General features: G+C 45.2%; 1 protein-coding gene and 1 long non-coding RNA gene across 4 annotated transcripts in view; one reads left to right on the top strand and one right to left on the bottom strand.

Moving 5' to 3' along the window:
* The window catches only part of Slc14a2 (solute carrier family 14 member 2), a 426972-nt gene that overhangs the window by 128931 nt on the left and 278088 nt on the right, over window positions 1-19953 (top strand).
* LOC102553338 (uncharacterized) overlaps window positions 16655-19953 on the bottom strand; it is a 30457-nt gene continuing 27158 nt past the window's right edge. For both annotated transcript variants that reach the window (XR_001842144.3, XR_361514.5), the window contains one exon: window positions 16655-18538. This is a non-coding gene — a long non-coding RNA (uncharacterized LOC102553338). The remainder of the gene's footprint in view (window positions 18539-19953) is intronic.

Here is a 19953-nt window from a genome sequence, read left to right as displayed (position 1 = left end):
AAGCATTTGTGCCCATCTGGTCGTTTTCTATTTATAAGAAGCAAATTTTTTAGTTTCCTACCTAAAATACCAAAGGTAGCTGAGGCAATTTTAGAGATGGGCTAAAGCTGAGGTAAGCTGTAAAACAAATGACTAATCGTTCCCTTTAACATCAATACTGAGTAAATATGAAGACAAATTATCTGTGCTATAGCCAATAGAAGTTGCTGGTTCAAGCTTACCTAAGCTATTGATGTTTCCTGAATGACCAGTACGACTTGTTTGCATTCTATTTACCAAATCGATAGGCTTCACGGGTCCTCAGCGAATCAATCACCAAAGCTTCTAAATACTGGGGGTAGGCAGATTTCTAAGGAACTTGAAGTAGGTAGAGTTGGAATGCATAGGCCTCTGGGCTTATTGCTGGTACCAATCTGTGTATGATTCATATTTCGAACATCATTTCAGGCCATTGTGAGTGATTGTCTAGCATGAGACTAATGCTAGAATTATGGGTACTCATGTCATATAAGGGGAGTATATCACAAATGTTCTGACTCATAGAGCCCGGTTTATTAGCACAGATAAATATGCAGGCATGTCCCAGGATCCCAGCAGGGAGCCCTGAGCACTGTCTGGTGGAGCCAATAGCTTTTCACCTAATTAAATGGCTAGTTTAGATTTTCAATATTTTCATGAATTCTCTGCTCTGGGAAAAGACGATTTTCACAAAAGTGACCAAAAGAGCTAAAATAAAGAAGGCAGGAAAGTTTTAAAATTTCATGCCAATTCTCCCTGTCCACATACCCCACTAGATCTACTGTTTCACAGAGCAGCTCAATCTCCAAATTACCCCTGGTTTCCTGCCACTAAAATCCTGACGAGTTTTAAGCTGTGTGCAGTGGGAAAGCTATGAAATTTCCTTTAAGTGTATTAGTTATGGGTAAGTTCGTGCTGCTTTTTAAGAAGCGTGGTGCCATAAATAGTATGTGTATTGGGAAATGATAACATCATGGAAAAAACACATTTCTCTGTTGGAGTACAGAAAGACACTCATGTGTTTTCATTTTAATCTCTTTGAGTCCTGTAGTAGATTTACCGGTGATGCTGATTGGGTTCAGTTGTTGGAAAACAGTCATAGTCTGCTTACGAACCAGGGGAACAAGAGTGGAGGAGACTCGGAGACATTATTTCTAACAAGACTGAAGAAGAGGGGCTCTTGGAGAGAGCCAGGAAAACTAGAAGCAAAGAAAAGACCAGAATATGGAGGTGACAACAAATCTAGGGCAGGAGTTTGGTGGCAGTCCTAGGTTGTTTTTGAAAACTTGAAGGGATTGTGACAGCTTTGATGGTGTTGTAAGACCCCATAGTGGCCTTACCTCAGGAGCACAACCCACAGAGCACAGATTGACAAAGTGACCGCTGCAATAGTATGAGGGGATAGGGTTTTAATCCACGTACGGGGAGTTGCTCATTCACACAGGGAGAGGCAACCCCGAACCCAAAAAGCACACAACTTTTATTCGTTACAGAGGGCAGACTTCAGCAACAGGGTCAGCTGGCCTATTCTCATTGGTGGTACACAGGACAAAGGATCTGGTCAGGTATTAGCTGGCCTGCTCAAGGGGCCGTTCTTGGCTCAGTTGGTCACTTTCCTCATCCAGCCCTACACCTGGCCTTGGTGAATCACTGGCAAAGGACTAAGTTGGCATGTCCCTTATAGGGGGTAGGGGGTGAACTGGGTGATCGGGCAGGGTCAGGATGACATCTTGCGGTTGTTCTCAGAATTTACCACGGGGAGGGGTAGGGGTCTTTCTAAGAACAGTTGTTTTTCTTTGTTTTGTCTTAATTAGCTTAGTCAGAATCTTGATCACCAAAACTTTATCATATCACTGGGCATCCTGATGTCAGCTGTATTTCTCAGAAAGGTCACAAGTTTGTCATGGGCATCCTGACCACCAGATGTAGTTCTCAAAACCTTGTTTCTACAACTTTGTTTTTCACATCTATGAAACGTTATTTCTTCAGTGGAGGTTTGATGATGACTTTTCGAACATACCAGACTTCACACACTGTCCCGAACCGAATACCCACTGAGTGTCCTATGACCTTTGTTTCCACAAGCCCCAAAAATGGAAAATAGGGAGCACTAACCCTGTCTCTACCCGTTCTAAATCTCAATTATAAATCCACACAACAGTAATAATGAACCTGGTGGATTTTCAAATTTGCATTGAGACTAATTGAAGTCATGGACACCATGTATCCACAGGGTGCTGCGATCACTGTAATTATTATATTTCCAATGTTCGTCAGTGGCTACGAAGAAAATCCCAGGAAACAGGATTTCATCTTAGCAGAATTCCCATAAGGTGTGATTTTACTTAGAGACACCAAGAAGGAACCTATCTCATCAGCATAGACAACAGCAAACCGACATAAGGGGATGTGAGGTCTGAAAGACCAAAGATGTGTGTGGTCCTCAGACCAGGGAACAGAAAACTAGATGTCTGCAAAGTTTTGCAAACAGGAAACAAACTAGTAAAATACAGTCCAGGGTCTAGAAACACAGTTCAGTATACAGGTTAGGAACGAAACATGGCTCTTAACCCCATCTAGCTGTCACTAGAATTAGCCAGGGAACTGTAACCAAATTATTGACCCGCCGAGTGAAAATCTGTAGCTAATGTCTGGAGAAAATGTCCTTAAAAGCTCCACCCCTATGTGTGGTGGTGCATGCTTTTAATCCCAGCATGCATGAGGAAGAAACAAGATCACTATGCACTCCAGGCCACTCCAGGTATGATCTACATACCGACTTCCAAGCCAGCCAAGCCAGTGTAGAATGGACATATCTCCACTCTTAGCTATCTTAACCGTCTTGCTAAACATTTTTTTAATCTCTAGTAACTCATTTAGTCTGTCCAATTAATAAAATCTTTAAATTATTAGAGTAAATACAGCCAAATAGTCATGGGTAGACTTTTTGTAAAGAACTGGACATTCAGGACCTATAACGAATCTTAAAATGTTAGAAAAAAATGCCTTCTCAGAGTCTTTGTCATCCCGGCCACCCTCAGGGTTTTAAAAACATATAACCAGCCAGCACTATGCCATTCTGTATGCGACTGACATCTGACATGATCAGCCAACCAGGTCTGGAAATGAGAAATCTATACCAGGTACAGGAAGCCATCTACCATGTAGACTGTCCAGTTGGGGAACACGAGCATGGCCAATTACCTGAACCGTTGTTGGGACATCGAGAAGAGATGAAATGAAAGAGCAGGCTTCGCTGGCCTATAGGTTTTATTTCTGTTTAATTAGGCTGAGAAGAAGGAACACTGCAATGCTAGGTAGGGAGCTGAGGGACAGCACAACTGGCTGAGGCACAAACCTGAGATGAAGAGGCAAACCTTTATACATGCCATGCTAACACAGGGCCCCAGGGTGTACATGATTTTTTCCATGCTATGCTATTAGGAAAGGTTAAGAAAACAGAGGTAGATGTGAGATGGAATCAGAAGTTAGACAAGGGAAAAAATAAGACTAATCTAGAACATATACATCTGGTTCCTCCTCTGCAATGACAGTGGGAGGTGAAAAAGAGCTTAGGTCCTCTGTAAGGAGCACTCTCTCTTCTCTGCTGCATCTAAAGAGAGGGCCATCAGAGGCCTTGGGGAAAATGCAGCTGCCAGACATTGATGAGAGGTGAGGACCTTGCCACAGGTTAGGAAAGTCCATTAAAAGCCCCCAACTCTTTGACTTTTACTAACCACAAGTGGCAGAAAGATTCTTACAGACACAGCTGAGAACCGGAATCACAGGCGAGCAGGTGGGTGCCATGTAATTCCACAATCAAAGTAGTTGATCACGCATACCTTTCCTTTAAGGGGAAAGAAAACCTCTGAAAGAGAAAGAGAGATAGAGATTGGGTCACTTATCCTCTCTCCTGAAGCACCCAAAGGAGGGTTTCACTTGAAGAAGCTCCAAGCGTTTGCCGGATGGATCTGGGTTGCAGTGACTGTTACCACTTTGGCTCGGAAGCAGCGGTCGGAGACAGCTGTTTCCCTGCTCGGATCCCGTTTGCCACGTGCATTGATTTGCCTTGTGTCTATGTTCTCCAGTGGGTTTATGTGGCCAGTGATTAATGACACTTAGACACTGGTCTCAGAGTATTGTGACAGACAATGCCCCACATGCATTGCCTGCTATTGGAGCTTTCCATGAAGGACAAGACCCACTGCTATTCACCACCCTGCAGGCCATTGTGATTGGCTCCTGGTTCTGGTAGTTTCTTCCTGGGGCAGATGAAACTCTGCAAAGTGGAAAAAAATTGACAACCCAATAGACCACCAGAGGAATATAATAAAGCCCTGTACTTTATTTTTTTTCCATCTTTATTAACTTGAGTATTTCTTATTTACATTTCGATTGTTATTCCCCTTCCTGGTTTCCGGGCCAACATCTCCCTACCCCCTCCCCCTCCCCTTCTCTATCGGTGTTCCCCTCCCCATCCTCCCCCCATTACCGCCCTCCCCCCAACAATCACGTTAACTGGGGGTTAAGCCCTGTACTTTAAAGTTGACTTGGATCATAGCACACACACACATACACATATATTATATATTATATGTTATATATTATATATATAAAATGATGTTTAAGCAAAATGATACAGTATATGAAAAGAATGTGGACTTCTAATGTTTCTAAGTCTACGGACTCAGACAGATTAATAAACACCTACAAAATGGAGACAAGAACCCCACCTAGTACCTAGTGTTTGGGGGCCAACTGGAGAAAAATCCTGTCATTCCTCACTGTGTCTGGAATGCGCTGGGTTTCATCCTGCGCTTGCTCATAACTGGCGGGGTTCACTGCTCTAGCAGTGACTTCAACCTCATTTCCAGGTAGTCGTTTCTATGACCCCAAAGCCCAGGAATCTTTTGCACGGGTAAAGCTGACGCTCTAGAGATATTTGAGCTGAAAGAAAGCATTTGGCTTAAGATCAACAGATCGGAGATGGAGTTCCAGACACAGGGCCATTTTACAGGGTTAGCATGGCAGGGAGCAGAGGTAGGAGACGAGCGGGTGGAACAGAACCACCGAAACCGATTCCTGCTGCTACCACTTCTTCCAAAGACCAACAGCGCCCTGGCCTCTCCTTTCCCTCCTTCCCCACTCCTCTGTAACATCAGTTAGCATCCACCTATTACAGGACCAGGCACTATGAACAAAGCTGATCCTCCTGGGACAGGCGAAGCAGCTCTCTCAGTGACCTGGGCTCTCCAGGGTGCACCGCTATGATCAGGTGTTTTTCTGCAGGTGCCAGAGGGGAGATCAGGAGAAATCAACACCAATCAGGGTAGTCTCCTCGGAAGCTGAAATTATCTCACAGGCAGCTCAGAGCAGGTGCAGGGCTATTTTGGGCCAGCAATCTCTGCGTGCAGAGGGCGACGCACCCCTTCTGCCTCGCCTCTGCTCTCCAGTGAGGCGGCAGCCTAGAAAGCACCAATTACCGTGAGCCACTTCCAGCTTAAGACGTCTCTTCCGGCATCACGGAGCTGTGTGCCTGGCAGTATCTGCTTCAGACCTGGGTGAGGGCTTCTTTCAAACTGGTGAAATGATGGGAATTCAGCTTCCTGGTACCCAAGAAGGGCGTCTTTCTCAGATCCAGTTCACATTTCTTAGTTTGCAATTCAAGGTCCCTGTGATTCCAAGCTCCACATTACCTGGGTCCTCCAGCCCGGACCCTGCCACCCCTCAAAGAGGGGGCAGGAGTTTAGCTCAATAAACGGAATCTGCCGCCAGCCTTGGTCCAGACTCCCATTCTTCTTTTCGCAAGAAAAGTTCCTCCACGTGGCTTTGCCGTTCTGAAAATAAGGGGCACTTCCTTGCCTCAGGCCAGCCCAGCCCGTGCATGTCTCTTCTTTCCCAGGTTCTCTGCCACTGTCACAGTCACAGAAGCCAGCAGTGTGATATCCCTGGACAGTCTTCGAGGTCAGTAATCGCTTCCTCAATGTCCTGGGTAGATCTCTCTAAAGAACAGACAGTGATGCGGGCTATATCTAGGAACAGTCAAGTCTCCGAAGTGCCATTAATCTCTCCCTTTTTCCTAGCCCCAAAGCCTTTACAAAGCCCATCCCATGTCTTGCCACCCTCGGAATCTCCTCTAGCACCCAAACTACCAAATGCTAGTTACCTGTACGGGCAGCAACATCCTGATTCCTAAAGGCTGGGTAAATTCATCCTGTCCATTCACACTCTGTTCCTACAGATGCATCCTGCCCTGTTCATGTGCCCCTCCTGGCTATAGGAAAACTGGGATCTCAGTATGTGTTTTGCTCACCTAAAGACTCTCCCAAGGAAAGAAAACACTTGCCTTTGAGAAACCAACAGTCTAAAAATACATCACAGAGAAAGGACATTTGGAAAGACAAGAGCAGAGTTAGAGGCTCTATATAAAGAGCACGCTAACCGGGAAAGGAGACTTTGCAGTGTCACGTATTGGCCGCTTATTGCAAGTGGTCCCTTCCTTTCTCCCTCTCGATAGCATCCCTAATTCCTCTACCTCCCTGCCCTAATTACTCCTTCCCTTTCCAAAACCTAAACCTCCACACACTGAAAACAAATCCAACGATCGGCATTCCTATCCAGTGCTCATCCCTGTCCCTGCAACCCGGCAGCACCCTGCGCCACTCCCATTAGACCACCCAGCTGGGGTCTGCATCGGCTAAGACCTGAGACTCGATAGCTATCTGGTTCTTTGGCCGAATGGAGTCGCCTGCATTGTGGTCATTGTGAGGTTTCCATCCCGTATTAAAGGATAAGCCCTTAATAGTGCAGACTGCATCACAGTCTTCTCTTGATGGCCAAAGGACACAGCGCTCGTAAAAGAACAGACTTTTACTGACACAGTGAGCACACTATTATAGCTCTCTAGACTTGGCAGCCATGGACACACTGATATTAGTGTCTGCTCTTTGCCCTACCTACACACTCGGAGAACCTGAGACACATTGACTCTAAGAGAAATAGGAAATATATATGCATATACATATATATGTATAAAAATCACAGATGGGATGGTTTAAGACTTCTAGGTTGGACAGAGATTGCTTTGACACATGGAGAGGCCTTGGACAAACCCCTAAAGTCCCCAGAGCCCCAGGCTCTCTCATAAGAGCCACAGTGAACACATTAATAACTCCAGCAGCCCACTATGCTATTCTATTTCTCTTAATTTTGTAGACTGAACTTCTATGTAGTATATTGCTTCCTAAATAGTCTTTCATGGAAAACGTCTTCCAATAATTAATATGTGTGTGTGCATGTGTATGTGTGACTATATATATACATATATATATACATATATTTATTTGAAATTCTCCTAAATGCTGATCCATGGAATAAAATGATACTATCTTATATCAGTTCTCCCTGTAGAGTGCTCTCGACCTACCCTTGAGATGTGCTAGACTATGGATCAGATGGGAAACTTGAACACCCAGATGGTCTTCTCCACTGAGCCGTGGAAGGAAGCCCCTGGAGGTTTTAGTGCCTGAGGTACCCCACTCCCTTTCAACCTTGTCAGTATCTTCATAACTGTGACTGGACATCAGAATGTGAGGGGGAGCAGAGGTCCTACCTAGCATTGAAGCCCGCTCCCTGGTCCCAGAAGGGAAGAAATTAACTCTGGACTACAGACAGACAAGGTGATGGCCCAAGTATGTGACGAGTCACGAGTGCAGAGACTTGTTCTCTGAGGAGTCTTTTAATGTTGGGGACATCAGGCCACTTCCAAGGAGGGCCAGGCTCTGTCCTCATCAGGAAGAGTGTGTTTTTCCCTGGGGGTTTGCAGGCCATCACCCTCTGCCTCCTTACTCGTCTGCTAAAATGCTTCTGCCAGCTTCAAAAAGACGGTGCCCTGGAACTCCAATCCAAATCTCTAACTCCTTCCTGCCCCAGTTCACCTGCCTCAGGTACGTGCCAAGCTTGGAGCAGGACTGCCATGGGGATGGGAGCACACTGTGGGATACTTGGGGAGAGCAGCTGAAGTGTCCAGCTTACTGGAATCTATCCAGCCAGAAGCCTGCTCACATCCATTCCCGTCTGCCCTTGCCTGCCCTCCCCTGCCATCCTGCCCCTGCCAAACCAAGAATGTTGTATTTCTCAGACCCTATTTCACAGCTACATTGTTTTATGCGGTCCCTCCAAAATACCTTGAATAGGCCCTCTTTATCACTCCTGTTTTCTGAAAACTCCAGCTGCTCCTCTTAAACCATCCAAATCTAATTAACCGCAGAAGCTGGACTTGGGGACAGTGGCCCCCTTTCGGGTCCTTAGCATACCCATTCAGGGCTTCTTTCAATATGGGCACAAAACCAGGAATTTCTAATAATTGTATCTATGGGCCTGGAAGGGGGAGAAAAAGAAAAAGCAAAAGAAAGAAAGAAAGAGAGAAAGAAAGCTGCTAATAAGTGGGTGTGTGAAAGGAAGGGGGTCAGCCCCTCGCATGAACTTGGCAGCCCGGCCCCTAGGAACTTGGAGACAATGCCACAGGGGATCTAAAAGCTTAGCCTCCTGACTCAAATCTGGTGAGAACGTACCCAGGCTGTGAATAGAGATCAGAGTCCCAGCTCTAAATTGTCCCAGCTCAGACTCATTGAAATATCTTCTCACAGAATTAAAAGAGAAGACGGCCCGGGGAAAGTTTGCTGAATACCAATGAGACTGTGCTTAGAAGTGCAAGATGGAGAAACCCAGATTTTATTTCTGAATGACATGGATTAAGACAAAGGAAACAAGTTGGGCCCTTGCCAGGTGGCCCTGATAAGAAAAGAGCCGTGCTCCTCTGCTAGTCACCAGAGCGCAGCCTACCTGGGTGGACACCACTGTTAGGAAGCCACCTGCTCCACCCTCAGATCTATTTTAGCAGGTAAAAAGTGACCAGGGACCCCCAACATGCTCTCTCCTCCATCTGGTTTCTGAACCAGGAAGCCTGCCGTCCCCCCAGAATTATCATCTAGTCTCCTTAGACATTCTGTCCACCGAGACTGTATACAAATAAATAACCATGGTCATTACATCAGCTTCTTTGGCATTGCTGCAGCAGCTGACAGATTTATTTTGACTCACAGTTTCACAGGCTACATCCATAGACGTTGGCTCCATCAATCCTGGGAACACCACCACGCTGTGATTATAGAGCAGAGGAGAGGCTTACCGGATAGCAGACAGGCAGCAGGGAGAGGCAAGAACAGGAGAAGGGAAAGATACTTCCCAAATCTGCCCCACCCCAGTGCTTACTTCTCCAGGGAGTCTCCACCTCCTAAAGTTTCTAGAATCCCCCACGATAGCATCACCAGCTGGAGATGAACCATTTGAGACACAGTCCTCTAGGGGAAGTTTCATACCCCTCCTGCAACACCCATTTCTGTTTCAGACCTGCTCAGATACAAGCAAACCCTTCCCTATTTCCACTGAGCCCTGTGTTTGGACTCCACGCTTCTGTGTCTCTGGAAGCTACATTCCCGGGGCATCAGATTTCATCTGCAAGAATGTTGACAGTCTTGCTATAAAGAAAAAAAAACTCAGGGTTTTACAGACAACACAGATTAGGTAGCCCAGTGTTTCAACAGTGCTGCACACCCATCAAACGTGGTAAATTTGCTTGGTTTTGTGATCAGTGAGCTAAGCTGACTTGGCAGGAGTGCCAAGGGCTCCCTCTATGAACTGGACTTCATTCACAAGGTCTCACATGTAAGCTTTTCCTACACAGCACCTAACTAGTAAACCTCTCATGCATTTGGTCACCTCTTTACCCTTAGTGACAATACTCTAAACCTAAGGGCAGCCCCATGTGTGCAGAGTAACAAATGGGGCAGTGATTCAAGAGCCTTGTCACATTATGTCACCAGAAAAGCAAGTCAAGGAGACTCTCTAAGTGAGACATGCAAAGGCCCTGTCTCCCCACTGTCACCTCTGCTTCTTCTGCCTTTCCTAAAGATTCCTAAGCATATGGAACTGTTCAAACCCCTAATCCAGGTTAATCCAGGTTCCAGCTTTTCAGTTAGTGTTAGCCATTTCAACATCAGGCTCTGCTTCTGCCTTTTTCTAGCTCGGTGACTTTGTCAGGCCATCCTGCCATCTTCTGCTCTTGCCTAGAAAATAGTCAGTGTGGGAAGCACTTGTCCTGTGTGTTCTACAGCACATTATGACTCCAGTGGGATCCTGTGCGCTGTCTTTGCGAGTAACACCACCTATGCATTTAATTACTTGTTGAATACTCAGTGTTCAGTAAGAACTGGGCCAGGCATTAGCAACGTGGAAATACACAAAACAGGCAGGTGTGTATCCCAGCTGTGGAGTTTGTGAGTTGTGGAGTTTGACATATACAAAGCATGGAACAAAACCGGACGTAACACGACTTCTTCCTTGTAGGACACTTCTTCACTTAGAGAATAACATAAGATGTGATTAGGGTCAGGTCTGTGCCACAGATTTGGGTCACTTGCGTCCTATTTGCATCCTGTGCCATGTTAGTGACAGTCTTTGTGGGGAGGAGGTAGTGTTTTGGGTAGTTAACTCCCAATAGCTACAAGGGAGTTCAAATCACAGTTCTTCCTCCAGACCATGACACGCAGCAAGCGTGTTAGCTGCTAAAGCTTGGTGTTGTTGCTTAAAGTTGCCATTTCAGACCCGTGGATGGACCCTCTTTTGCACACTAAGCATGCACAGGTTTTCAAGTAGCCCGTTGAGGGTCACAGCTGGGATGGAAGATCCCGGAAGCAGAATGGCCACATGCACCTAGGCAAGGCAACAGCATCACAAAGGGGAGAAACGTTGATAAAAGAAAAAATAAATTCCATCAGTATGGACAGAGCCAGCACCATGGTAGCCATTTTCTAAAATCCATACCATGAAAATGCGTGTACTCTTGAACAGAAATAGCCACCTCTCTTTTCATGTGTCCGAAGAAGTCCCCGGGCTTCTCTGGCCAGAGCCTCTAGCCTCCTGTGCCCCACTAGACACTGTCTCATTTCATCAGAGCCTCTTACTTGGTCTCCCTTCTCCTTTTGTCTTTCCAGCTCATGCTGGTTGAATCAGCCTAGGGACAGATTAGACCTGAACCAAGAGACTCATCTTTGTCTATCCAGATACTACCAGGTAAAGAAGCTACATCCGGATATTCATGGAACCAAAGGCACGAAGGCAGCATATGCTGGGGTCCTGTGTGTTCTCACTAGCATCAAGCCTGGTTTCTCTACAAAGGTAGACCATCAGGGCAAGAAACAAACCCACAGGAGAGTAATTTAAGGACATTTAAGGACAAGGTCTAATATGTCCTTGTACCTTTTCAAACCACATAGCATTCAAAGGCCCGGGGTAAATACATGTACCATGTAATGGGTGATACGGACAGCCAGTTGTCCTTCCTTATCTTAACAACATTATGAATTAGAGTAGAAACTTCTCACACTTTGTATTTTGGATCTGTAACTCTCATGTACTAAACTTTGTGATTTGTCCTCCCCATTTTGCAGTAGTGAAAACAGCAGTCTAGGAAGGGGAATTAATTTAACCAAAGACTCACAGACAGATGAAAACGTGTGTTTTTCAAAGAAATACAGAAACCTGTGAGTTTGGGAAAACTACCACAATATCATAGATGTAAAAATGGAACAATTGTTCCCATAGGTTTATAGGAACAATTGCAAACTCCCGCTTCAATATACCTTTCTCCTCAGTTTCTGGATCCTCAGGCACTAGCTGAGAATCTTTTATGATTGCAAAGAATTACTGCTTTCTCATTTTAAACAACTCATTGACCAAACCAATGAACAGGTTGACTGGAACGGCCTCAGTCTGTGACGTCAGTATTGTAGTGACCCTTTGCCCTTGTAAAGGTCACTGTCTCCTAGTGGTATGTTGGATTTGCCTCACACTAAGAGTAGTGTCTGTGTCTTTCTCCAATTCCAACTTCAAGAAGCAGAAGATTGTACCTCAAAATCGACTTCCAGACAAGCATTCGCACAATAAAAACAAGCAAATGTTCCAGAGTGTAGCTACTGAGCCAGCGTGCCAGTGCTCTTCCTTCTACACAGGGGCTCTGCTTTTCCTGCTCTCATAGCTCCCTGCCTCAACTTAATTCTAATTTCCAAGATCAGGAATTGTGAGCAGAACAAACTTTAGCCCTTTATCTACAGAGAGAGGCAACAATGGAGGCTTATAGTTCATTTTGATGAGTCAAAAGACACGTCTTGAGCTCCTGGGTGCTACCCAAGAAACAGAAGCATCAGTGGCTGTGATCTTTCCTGTCCCCTTAGTCCTTGGTACATGGTCATTTCTCATTCCTACTGTGGAGATTCGGGAGATGACGATGGAACTCAGAAGAAAGGGAGAGGCGCGCTCTGCTGTTTGTTCTTCCTTTACCTGCAGACATTTTGCAGGTCTTATGATCGGGACTCCTGAACAGCAGAAGTAATATGTTTCCTTCGAATGTAGACTGCCCTGTTGTTTTATGGTATGAATGTATATGGAGACAGGAGTTGAGGGAGGGAGTGTGGGGTGGAAAGCAGAATACTTAAAATAACAGCTGTGCCCTTCCATACCTGCAGCGACAATGCTTGCTCCCTTGTAAGCATCTTCGGCCTTTTTCCGGGTACAAAGAGTGGGAAACTGAGTGGGTAGTCGGAGCTTCTCTCACGGCAGCATTTAAGGAGCAAACACTCTTTGTGTGTGCACCACACTAGGCACGTGACTTTTGAGTGTCACTTCCCCTGTTAAGTGTTTGAGAAGTCAGCTTTAGTATCTCTGCTCAAGAATCCATGAACCCTCACAACATCACACCTAGCAAAGTTTAGCCCTTCCGTGTTGAAGGGGAGAGGAAAAGCCATGTAGACCCATCAAAACCGGCAGAAAACAGGTGGAGATAAAAGGTGCTTTAAAAGTCTCCAGGCTCTCCTTAGGTTGCTCTTAACTCTCTGCTCCCTTCCTGCCAATGAGCACATCTGTCCCTGTTTCCCTCCTGGAGAATTCTAGGCCACGGAAACGGTCAATAAACACAAACACGTAAATTATCCAATTAAACGACATATTTTTCTAACATTTCTGGCCATTCGTCCAGCCCATCACAGTAGGGTGATGGATCCTAGGAAGTGGTGGATGACTTTTTAATCCTCTTCAGCTAAGAAACCGGGTGATGAAGAGGAGGTCTCCCAACTAAATGGATGGTTGCAAACAATCCACCTAAGAGAGGGTAAGACTCTCCGTAGTGAAAGGTCATGACTCTGTTCGGGGATCTGTCCACATGGAAGAGAGGGAGGGAGGGAGGGAGGGAGGGAGGGAGGGAAGGAGGGAGGGAGGGAGGGAAGGAGGGAGGGAGGGAGGAGACAGGGAAATGCTGGTGCACATCTTCCTACTCTGATAAGGGACATGCTGGTTGCAAGAAAATCCAGGCAACTCAATCTAGGATGAAGAATCCTCAGTTTCTAGCTTTCTCTTCACTGTCTACTTACCCATACTCCTTTGGGGGACTGGCAATAGGAGTCTCTTCTGTCCTTCTTGGGAAAGTCATTGCCAAACGAACTCACACATGTGATTTAATATACTGTCCAACTGAGACGCATTGACATTTTTAAAAAATGCTGTTAGGAAAATTTATGTCTGAATCCAAAGGGGAGAAAACGGCCTATTTATTGGTTAAATCTCAAAGGCCCAACACAAGGATGCTAAGGGTGGGTTGACTGAATGGTAAAATTCAGAGAGTATAAGGAAAGTAAGTTTTATATGTAAATGTTTTATTCTAGGATCATTTTCCTATAGAGCTATTTAAACCTTTATAGTAGTATAAAAACAAAAGGTGAGAAAGGATTTTCTGTATGTAATATATATTATATGATATACAACACACACATATATACATATACATATATATTGAGTATATATATATGTATATTTATATATATATATATATATATATATTCAATTCAGATTGTACTTTACTTATCAACGATAGGAAGCCAGGCAGACTTACAAGTCTTGCGAAGCTCACAGGCCAGTATACAGCCTCTAAAATGTCTAAAGTCGAAACTTCACAGCAATCCCACACAATCTTTTCTACTACATTTTAAATACTTCCTGGACAGATAAGAAGTGGGGAATATGTGACTAAAAGATGTTCCCTCATACAGGTGCTCCTAGATCAGACAAAAGGCCTGATGAAACTCCATACGGGAGAGGCAGCACTAGTTCAGCTCTAGGCAAAACTCCAAGTGATGGACCTGATAGTCTCCACAATTTCCCCTGCCCCATCATGCTTTCTTTCTTTCGACGCGTCACTTGGGGCCCTACTATGCCCTACAAAAAGAAAAGGCAGCTTCCTGGTAGAGTATTCAAGCTAACCAAACTTTCAGGCTGGAAAAGCTAGAGTCTTCAATGTTTATCCCCTATGTCTCTTCCCAAAGCCATTGGTCCTCTGGATCTCCTGAAAGTCCCAGAGAGGTTTGTAGCAGGGAAAGACTGGGGCAGCCTTTGGTAGCCGGGTTGGCAGGCAGTTTCATCATCTGCTCCGTGGGAGATGAGGCTTCTAAACCCAGAATGCTGTTTTTCCCCTAACAGATGCAAGAAAAGGAGCTGGAGAAGGTCAGAGATAAATGCAGCCCTCACTCCGTTCTGCATAGGCAAAGGGACCTGGATAAAGAAAGACTCAAAATGTGCAAGCGTTCACTCAACCTCTTCTTGACACAGGTCCCAGACAGGACCACAACACTGGACAGGGAGCGACACACTTGTGAACACTGGGCTTATGAGCAGGGGCTTCCCAAAAAGTGTACTGCAAGAGGGGCCTTTCAGTCAGGGAAAGGAAAGGAAGCACTGTAATGAGAGATCACTGAGAGAAGGGAGTAAAGAAGTTCATAAGGCAAGAACCAGGGAGGGAGGAGAGACTGGGGCACTGACATCAGACGCCGCCGCGACTGGAAAGAGTCCAAGGCCTCATCATGGCTGACATCCCTGCACATAATCACAAATTCCTTTCAATTATGTGGGAAAGTCTCTGCATTGTCAGTCCAGATGCCCCCATGAAGAAATAGCATGAAATGAATCTCAGGGAAATGTCAGCATGGGAGCGCGCCTGATTACCAGTACTCGGTGAGGGGAAGACAGGCCGGAGAGATAGAAAGGATAAGATACTCTGGTGTCCCCCGAGGCGACACGAAATAACACCTGGAAGAAAAGGGACTCTGCTTCCTGCTTTGTGGATACCGATGCATACTTTCTCAATATTAGTCAAAACGTTGAAATTCTGTAACAACAAAATACCTCCTGACTCTGTCTCCACAGAAGGGATTCAGGTCCCCTTTGAAGCAATTCCTACTGGGGTTCCACTCAAGCACAGTGCCTGTACTCACCAAATCTCGCCACACTTCAAAGTCTGCCTCCCCCACACAGTGTGGTCAGGTGTGATTGGTAGACCCTGAGGATTCTTTTCACCCACAGACTACCTAGCCAGGTCTACCTTCATTGTAACTCACAACGAGTATGCAAAAGAAAACGAGGCTAACTGCTAACATTTGTTGAGCACTGAGCCCAGCTAGCATTGCACGGTTCTTGTGCAATCTCTTGAGTGAAGTCACAGCGACATTGTTTAATCTTCTTCACAGGGAGATAAACTCACGTTCAGCTGCTTAAAACGAATGGGCCTAAGACTGTAAACAGAGCTGAGAGACCAGTTTCAGTTACTCACACTCTGTAGCCTATCCTCTGAACCCCGTGTTTTCTCGCCTCCAAAACGCTCTATTTCGTGTCTCTGGAGGAGAGATTGGTAAAGGCCAGCAAGGCAGATATAAGCTTTAAAAAGGTACAAAAGAACAGACAGACGACAGACAAACAAAAACAATTTTTGACTCCATCCTGCCCCTAGTATCTGAGCCTGTCTTTCAAAATGTATTTCCTTTAGAATTTTATTTATTAATTAATTCACGTATATGAGTCTTTGCCTGCGTGTATGCGTGTGTACCATGTGTATGCCTAGTACCTGTGGAGGAGGGTAGATCCCTTGGCACTAGAGTTATGGACAGTAGTAAGCTGACACGTGTGTGCTCAGAACTAAGCCCCGGTCTTCGGCAAGAGCAGCAAACGCTCTTAACCATGGCACCGTCTCCCCAGCCTCATCCCCATGATTTGTTTTCCTTTAATTTTATTTAACACATGTTTTATTAATTCTGTGAGAGTCTTATATTGTATTTTTCATCATATTCATCCCCAGCTTCCTCCTAACTCTTCCAAGATTCACCCTCCGACCTCTCTTCACCTCCAAACTTCATGTCTTATTTGTGTTAATAACTTGCTGAGTCCAATTGTGATAATCATAGATTCATATATGTGGGCCATCCACTGGAGTATGGTAGACTTACCCAGACCACCTTAGAACCTCTCCTTCCCTCCTCCTTTCCCGCTTCCCTTCCCTCCCCCTCTCTCCCCCCATCCTCCAGATGCTATCAGTTATCAATAGTTTCTCAGTTAGAAGCGAGCTTCTGAATCTGGGCACATGCACACCCCCACACTAAATCACTGACTAGCTTGATCTTGTGCAGGTCTTGTGCAGGCTACCATAGCTGCTGTTTTATAGATGAGAGACATTATCTCTGGGACAAGATACAATCTCAAAGTAGTTTAATTTGTTTTTATTCTTTTAAGGACTGCCCAAACATTTTATTAACCCATTTTTATTGACTTGTTTGTTTTCTTAATATTTAAATTCCTGAGTTCACTGCATATTCTTGGTTTGAAATGTCTGTGAGATGAATAGCTAACAAAGATTTTCCCCCAATTCTGTAGGCTTTCTCTTTAGTCTAACGCCATTTCCCGTGCTGTACAGAAGCTTTTAAACTTCGTCATGTGGCCTTTGTCAATTGTTTCCTAAGGGCTAAAGACCTATTCAGAAAGCCCTCCTCACCTCTGCCTATATCTGGAAAGGTTTTCCTAATTTTCTTTTAACAGTCTCAGGGTTTTCAGGAATTGCACTAAGTCTCTGATGCACTTGGAGTTGATTTCTGGGCTGGGTAAAAGAAGGGAGTCTAGTTTCCTTCTTCTACAAATAGAGACTCAACTTTCCCAACAGTACAACTGGTACAAGCATGAACCCAGAGAGATCAATAGAACGCAGTAAGAGATTCAGATATGAACCTACATAGCTCCGATTACCTGAATTTTGACAACAATGCCAAAAATGTAGATGCTAGAGAAAAGACAGCTTTCTTAGTTTACTCCGTTATACTAAGTACTTGGCAACTAGTATTTAGTTCAAATTTTCTAGTCACATCGCAAATGTTTTACAGTCAGTCACATGTGAGGAGACTGGCAGAAGACCTCCAGACTTCACTTCTGAAACCAATGCATCATATTCTAGAATCTGTTTTATTCAAAAGTGCAACAACTCACTAGGCCAACTTCTCCCTAAGAAGAGGCTTCGCCCCTGTGTTCACCCATGCCATAGTGTCCAGACTTGGTTATGTAGGAAGCATGCAGTCCATGAAGACGTTTTGCTTGACCACTTCTTGCCCACCCTAAAGAGGGACATCTTTTCCCTCGTCTTTTCCTAAGTTCATCTTCTTCAGCCTACTGTACCTTCATGGGATGTGATATCACATTAGGAGTTTTTAGGCTGTTTTTTTCTTTTGTCAAGAGCATAAGATTTTATCCATTTCATATAAGCTTCAGTTTGCGCCCCCAGAAGTTCAACTTCCTCTTTTTCTTCACAGCAAGCAGTTCCTACAACCATCCTTCATTTCCCCTCTTAAAAACCCATCCATCATCTCCACACTCCCTCTGGAGCCAACTTCAGACTCTTCTCAGATTTAGAGGCTTAAGTGGAGCACCAGTGTCTGATAGAGAACCCTGGGGCCACTATATCAGATGCTCCCATTTCGACACACCTATAGATCTCAGGCTTGTGTTTATAAAGGGCCCTGAGAAAAAATGGCCTTTGGTCAAAGTATTAAGTGTCTCAGGAAGAGTATAGTACAGTGGGTAAGAGCTCAGGCTCTGGGATCAGACAACCATGATGGAATACCAGATCAGCATGGGAAAGGTATGTAAATCCTCATTGCTTCCACAGCTGTGAGGTGGAGTGAGACAAATCAAAGTCAATTTCCTTAGAAAGTGCTGACTCGTAGAGGCAGTCAGTGTCACGAGGCTATTAACATTGGGGTGTTTCAGTTGTGACCTTCCATTACAGGGTCCAACCAGAGAAAATACTGAGCCCCTGCCTCACTGTGGTTTGTGTCCTACAGGAGATGATTTCTTTTATGCATTAGACACCTGATCTCATGCTAATTTCCAAACCTTTTGGTTGTTGTCCTCTTGTAGTCCTAACCCTGGCATCCTTCTCCTCCTCCACTTTCCCATATTCTCAGCTGACCTTCCCCTGCCTCCTTGAGAGCCCAAGTACAGGCCTTCACAGAGAGCTCCACAAACATCTGCTGAAAGAGGGTCTTGTCTTCATGCTGCCCAAAGTCGCTCTCAGGCAGTTTGCAAATAAACAATCTCTCTCCTGGAAGAAAGAACAAATAGTTCATAATTGGCAATCTGCATAATGAGTAATGCATCTATGCAAATATAACATTTGCAATAATCTATTAATATCTCAGCTGTGATGTCTGTGGTCCACCACTTCTGGCTAAGGGGCCAGAGCCAAATATTTTTTTTTTTTTAATTCCTCTTGAGGTGAGAAGAGAGAATGAAGAGCCGCCGTTTCCTTGGGGCTCTAATTAGCGATCTAGAGACCACTAGAGTTGGAAGGGCTTTCAAGGGCTCTTCAAGCCTTCCACCCATGCTCCAAACTCTTACCCAAAGGAGGCAGAAATATTGAGAAGACCCCTGAGATTATTCACTGTGAGAGTCAAACCCAAGGTAAAAATTTCAGCTGTGAACTCTGACACTTGGCTCCTCCCTGAGATGCTAGAATGTCTCTCCTGCTGCTGCGGCTTTTGCTGCTGTAAACCATCCTCTCAGATGGAATTATCTCTAGCTTCCCCCACATTCCACCCCTTTGGATCTAACTCCTTTCGCTGATCTGGACCTCTGATCAAAGACCCAGCCCTAGGTCTATAAGACAAGAGGAAAATAAGGTTCAAGCCCAAAGCATCTGATCAGCATAGCCTTCTGTGAGTTAGCCTGAAGGTCACACACTGGGTTGGGATGAGACCCTTCCTCTGAAACTAGTCTACACACACACAGAGAGAGAGAGAGAGAGAGAGAGAGAGAGAGAGAGAGAGAGAGAGACAGACAGACAGACAGACAGACAGACAGACAGAGACAGAGAGACAGAGACAGACAGATAGACAGAGAGAGAGAAGAGAGATTTAAAGATTCACACTTACCAAGCAATTCCTGTTACTGCTACTGAACTATCTATCAGTGTCAAGGGGGCTTCAGAGCAGGGTCTGTACACAGCCTATAAGTGCACTTTCCTAATCTCCCCCCTCTCTTTCCTTTCTCTCTGACAGACCCTAAGCAACCTCTCCACCTCATCCTGTTCCCTTTCCCTAAAGGCAGCAAGAGCCTCATCATCACCCAAAATATCTAGCAAGCAGCAGCTCTTGCCCTACTGCACAAGCTTCACGAGTGACAGCAAGGACTTGGGTGGTTGGAGCCATCCTCTGGAGGGGATGCTTACGAGGCAGCAATTGGTGTTTCTTTCAGGGCCAAAGAGATGCTGACATTTTGTTAGACACAAGCGGGCTTCTGAGTCACGTGAGCTCCTGACTTCTCAGAGCATCTGCTCCTGCCCCGCCCTGCACGCACCGCCACCTACATTGTGCAGTTTGCATCTCACCAAGCTGTTTGTGTCCCTTTTGAAGTCTCCGCAGTGGATATTTCTGTCTTTTTGAGGTCCTGAGATCCTCGTAGTGTCTGCCCTGGATAAATGCTTTTTCAAATATTTAGCAAATGATAGTATTAAAATGT

Source organism: Rattus norvegicus, chromosome 18, assembly GCF_036323735.1.
Source record: "Rattus norvegicus strain BN/NHsdMcwi chromosome 18, GRCr8, whole genome shotgun sequence".
Classification (NCBI taxonomy): Eukaryota; Metazoa; Chordata; class Mammalia; order Rodentia; family Muridae; genus Rattus; species Rattus norvegicus.
The sequence above is the reverse complement of the archived record's forward strand: the minus strand, read 5'-3'. Positions and strand labels throughout refer to the sequence as shown.